The following is a 5,398-nucleotide window of genomic DNA, read 5'->3' on the forward strand; positions in this document are numbered from 1 at the left end:
TGTTTCATTGAAGATAAATGGTGTATCAGATACAAGGAGATTGCTTAAGGGCTTGGCTATCTTTGAAAAATCTTTAATAAACCTTCTGTAAAAGCCAGCATGCCCTAAAAAACTCCTAATTGCCTTGACATCACTGGGTGGAGGAAGTTTTTCAATAAGTTCCACTTTAGCTCTGTCCACCTCAATGCCTTGGTTAGAAACCTTATGGCCAAGGACTATTCCTTCTGTCACCATAAAGTGACATTTTTCCCAATTTAAAACCAGATTGGTCTCTTGGCACCTTTTCAATACTAAGGCTAGGTGATTTAGGCAGCTAGGAAAGGAATCTCCGAATACCGAGAAATCATCCATAAAAACTTCAATGAATTTCTCTATCATATCTGAGAAGATAGAAAGCATGCAGCGTTGGAAAGTCACAGGTGCATTACATAGCCCAAATGGCATGCGCCTGTAAGCAAACACTCCATATGGGCAAGTAAATGAGGTTTTCTCTTGGTCTCTAGGATCAACCACTATTTGGTTATATCCTGAATAACCGTCGAGAAAATAATAGTATGAGTGTCCTGCGAGTCTTTCCAACATCTGATCCATGAATGGAAGGGGGAAATGATCTTTTCGTGTTGCTTCATTTAGTTTTCTGTAGTCTATGCACATCCGCCATCCTGTGACTGTCCTGGTGGGGATTAGTTCGTTCCTCTCATTGGGAACTACAGTAATTCCTCCCTTTTTCGAAACAACATGCACGGGGCTGAGCCAGGGGCTGTCTGAAATCGGGTAGATTACCCCTCCCTACCACAACTTCATAACTTCCTTCTGTACCACTTCCTTCATGATTGGATTCAGCCTCCTTTGGGATTGAATGGATGGTTTGGCATCATCTTTCAACAGTATTTTATGCATGCATATGGCCGAACTGATCCCTTTTAGGTCAGCGAGGGTCCATCCAATGGCATCTTTATGCCTTCGCAACACTTGGAGCAGTTCATTCTCTTGATCTTGGCTGAGGGATGAGTTTATGATCACTGGGTAGCTTTCATTCTCACCTAAGTATGCATATTTGAGAGTGGGTGGCAGTGCTTTGAGTTCAAGTTTGGGTGCTTCTAACTTTTTATTCTCTTCCTTTGGTGCACCTTGTATATGAATCTCTGTTGTTGCAACCTCTTCACTAGACGTTGACTCCTCCTCTGTTAACCTTTCAGGTTCTTCTTCGTCAAAGCTCTCTTGCACTGCATCTTTCAGTGAGTCCAACCTCATACATTCTCCCAATTATTCTGGTGGATAACTCATGGCCTTGAACACATTGAATGTCATCTTTTCATTGTGTAATCTTAAGGTGAGGTCACCTTTTTGGACATTAATGACAGCTCCAACAGTAGCTAAGAACGGTCTTCCCAAGATGATAGAGGCCTTGGCTTCCTCCTGCATGTCCAACACCACAAAGTCTGCTGGGAAGATGAAATCCTCCACCTTCACCAGCAAATCTTCCACTACTCCATGAGGGAACTTGAACGATCGGTCTGCCAGTTGTAAGGCCATTTTTGTTGGCTTAGCCTCCTCGATTTTCATTTTTCTCATTATAGCTACTAACATCAGATTTATGCTGGCTCCTAAGTCACATAGAGCCTTCTCCACTGTGATTTTCCCTATAATACAAGGGATCTGAAAACTCCCAGGATCCTTCAATTTTTGGGGTAGTTTATGCTGAATGATAGCACTACATTCTTCTGTTAGTATCACAGTTTCATTGCTCTTCCAACTTCTCTTCTTAGTCATTAATTCCTTCAAGAACTTGGCATAGAGCGGCATTTGCTCTATTGCTTCAGCAAAGGGTATGTTAATCTGTAATTTTTTGAAGATTTCTAAAAATCTGGAGAACTGGCTGTCATCCCCCTTCTTCTTCAGTTGTTGAGGATATGGGACTTTTGGAACATATGGCTTCACCTCTCCTTCCTTTTGATGTGAGTTGGAGGTGGGGATTTGAACTTCATCTTGTTCCTCCTTCTTTCCAACTGAATCTTTCTCTTGTGGTTGCTTGGGAGTCTCCTTCAATTCCTTTCCACTTCTGAGGGTGATAGCCTGACACTCCTCCCTTTGGTTTGAGTCTGCATCGCTGTGAGGGTTGTGGCTGGAAATTTGCTTGAATAGGTATCCAATTTGTGTCTCAAGTTTCTTGATGGCAGCATCTTGATTCGGCATATTGGACTGCACTTCTTCACGGAATGCCTTATTGTCTTGAATCTCTTTGCATATACCCTCAAGTAGGGTCTCAATTCTGGAGAGTCTATCTTCAGATAATGGTGAGTTGAGAGTGGATGGGTGGGTTGGGTTATTTTGATTTTGGTATGGATGTGGAGAGGTATTGTTAGGATGGTGTTGATATGATCTCTGTGTGGAATGTTGGTGAGCTGCATGGTTGTTGGGGTTGTGACGTCTCTGATCTTGGCTTTGATCTTGTTGATTTCCCCACCAAAGTTTGGGTGATTCTTCCAACCAGGGTTGTACGTTTTGGAGTAAGGATCATGGGTCTGCCTGGGTGAGTTTCCAATGTAGTTGGCTTGTTCTTGCTCACTTTCTGCCTCTGCATTCACTCCCTCTTGGGTTGCTGATGAGGTGGTGATTGCTGCCACTTGGTTCCTCTCCATCTTCTTGGTGAGGTCAGCCAGCTGCTTGGTAATAAGCTTGTTTTGGGCCAGCAGTGCATCCACATTGTTTAGTTCCATCACTCCTCTAGTGTTGCCTCTTTCAGAAGCATAGAAATAGTCATTCTCTGCTACAGTTTCAATGACATCTATGGCCTCCTCAATGGTCTTCTTCTTGTTCAGAGATCCCCCAGATGAATGGTCTACTGCCTTCTTTGATTCATAAGAAAGGCCTTCATAGAAAATGTGTAGCTGCACCCATTCATTGAACATATCTGGTGGGCACCTTCTTGTCAGGTCCTTGAACCTCTCCCATGCTTCGTATAGAGTCTCACCATCTTGCTGCCTAAATGTTTGTACCTCAGCTCTCAACCTGTTAATCCGTTGAGGAGGATAAAATCTTGCCAGGAATTTATTCACCACATCTTCCTAGGTTGCTAAACTCTCCTTTGGGAAGGATTCCAGCCATTTAGATGCCTTGTCCTTAAGTGAGAAAGGGAACAGAAGTAGTCTATAGGTGTCAGGATGAACACCATTAGACTTCACAGTATCACATATCCTCAGGAAGGTGGTTAGATATTGATTTGGGTCTTCTTGGACACTTCCTCCGAATGAACAATTGTTCTGAACAAGGGTGATGAGCTGTGGCTTTAGTTCAAAGTTGTTGGCATGTATGGTTGGCCTTTGGATGCTGCTTCCACAGTTTCCTGGGTTTGGGTTAATGTAAGAACCCAGAACTCTTCTCTCTTGTCCAGCCTGATGCGCTGGACCTTCTCTGCCATGGTTGTGAGCCTCTTCTTCATGATGGTTCTCCATGTTTTCATCCATGTCTGGTTCAAAGTACTCCTCCTCTTCCTCAGCACCAACTACTCTCTTTCCTCTTGCTTCCCTCCTTAATCTAAGAAAGGTCCTCTCAGGTTCAGAATCAAAAGAAGTTGAAGCCCCGCTTCTTCTCCCTATCATACAATCAACAAAGCACAAGCAAGGAAATAGATGCAGAAAGTACTCTTGTTAAAATTGCTGTTAGTGTGAGTGATGCAATATATCAAACAGTTAGTGGGTTAGTGAACTGAATGGTAAATAACTAAGAAAAAGGAGTAGGGGAAAGGAGGAAAATAACTAAAACTGAAAGTAATCAACTCAAACAGAAATTTAAATCAAACAAAAGAAAAATGCTCAATCTAGTTATCCTCCAATTTAGTCATTGTTGATACAAAATCAATCCCCGGCAACGGCGCCATAAACTTGATAGCACGGAAACTTGTATCTCAACAATTTTCCTACGGCAAGTATACCGAATTGTCGTCAAGTAAAAACTCACAATAGAGTGAGGTCGAATCCCACAGGGATTGATTGGTCAAGCAACTTTTAATTAGAAGAATGTTCTAGTTGAGCGAAGCAGAATTTGGTTTGAGAGTTGCAGGAAATTAAATAGCGGGAAAGTAAATAGCAGAAAATGTAAATGCTGGAAGTAAAGAGCTGAAAGTAAATGACGGAAAGTAAATTGCAGAATTGTAAATGGGAATGGGGAAGATGCTCGTGAAAGTAAATTGTAGAAATTAAAGAGAATGGGTAAGATCAGAAATGGGGATTCATTGGGCTTAAGAGATGTTGCATTCTCCGGATCAAGTTCATTTTCATCTCTTCCTCAATCAATGCATTCATTGATCTCCTTGGCAATCTTAAGTGATCGAATTCCAATTCCTTGGCAATTCAATCTCTCAAATCTTGATCAATAGCCAATTCCTTGGTCAATTGTTCATGAGAAGAGATGAAGTATGGTCACTGATTATACCACATGCATTCCCAAATCAAGTGTTGGTAGGATTATAGTCACCATACCCAACCAAACCCAATTTGGTCCAACATGAGAAAGCATTTCTAGCATGATCTCTTTATTCCTCTTCCAAGGTTCAGAAGAGATCCAAGTATGAATAGCTTCTTTTCCAAGATAACTACCCAATTGGATGAAGATTGAAAGCTTTCTAGTAAAATCAAGAGAAAAGATAGAAGAAGAGTAATGAAAACTAATATTGATCCATCAAATTACAGCAGAGCTCCCTAACCCAATGAAAGGGGTTTAGTTGTTCATAGCTCTGGAAATGGAAAACAAAGATGGAAAATACATTATGAAAAGTAAACTAGAAGTGCAGAGAAAGTAAAATATTACAGAGAATAGTTCTCAAAATTCCTCACTCCCCGAAGCTGCTTTCTAATTCAAAACTACCCCTATATATATTACTCTTCTGATCTTCTAGTTGATTCTTCAAGTCTTGGATATGGGCCTTTGGATCTTGAGTTTGAAGCAGTTATCTTCCGCAGTGGGCTTAGCTTTACTTGCAGAGAGAAAGTGTGAAGTAGGCAGGGTCTTTAGCTCAGGACGTTAGTGGCGTTATCGTTAAGTGAGAGTGTGGGTTCGAGAACGTTAGTGACAGTCACCTTTTTCATTAACGTTCCTCACCCAGGGATGATCCACGTTAACTTCAATGTTAGTGGCATCAACGTGACCACTAACGTTGCCTCTTGATCCTTCGCACGCGTTATTGGGACTCACATTTTCCAATAACGTTGAGAGTCCTCCCTCCCCCCTACGTTAGAGTTCACGTTAACTTAGTTAACGTGGCTCTTAACGTAGGCTTGCCAATTCTTCGAGAACGTTAGTGATACTTACCTTTGTCACTAACGTTCCAAGGTGCCCCTACTTCCCACGTTAGAGTCCACGTTAACTAAGTTAACGTGGCTTCTAACGTTGGCTCATC

The 5,398-nt window shown here is 41.8% G+C and overlaps 1 non-coding gene across 1 annotated transcript; it reads left to right on the forward strand.

The window, feature by feature from the left end:
• The first annotated feature begins 2,907 nt into the window (after nucleotides 1-2,907).
• On the forward strand, nucleotides 2,908-3,014 carry LOC112774205 (small nucleolar RNA R71). Its single transcript, XR_003188704.1, has one exon. It is a non-coding gene; the product is annotated as a small nucleolar RNA R71 (small nucleolar RNA).
• The last annotated feature ends 2,384 nt before the right edge of the window (nucleotides 3,015-5,398 follow it).

Source organism: Arachis hypogaea, chromosome 18 (assembly GCF_003086295.3).
Source record: "Arachis hypogaea cultivar Tifrunner chromosome 18, arahy.Tifrunner.gnm2.J5K5, whole genome shotgun sequence".
Lineage (NCBI taxonomy): Eukaryota > Viridiplantae > Streptophyta > Magnoliopsida > Fabales > Fabaceae > Arachis > Arachis hypogaea.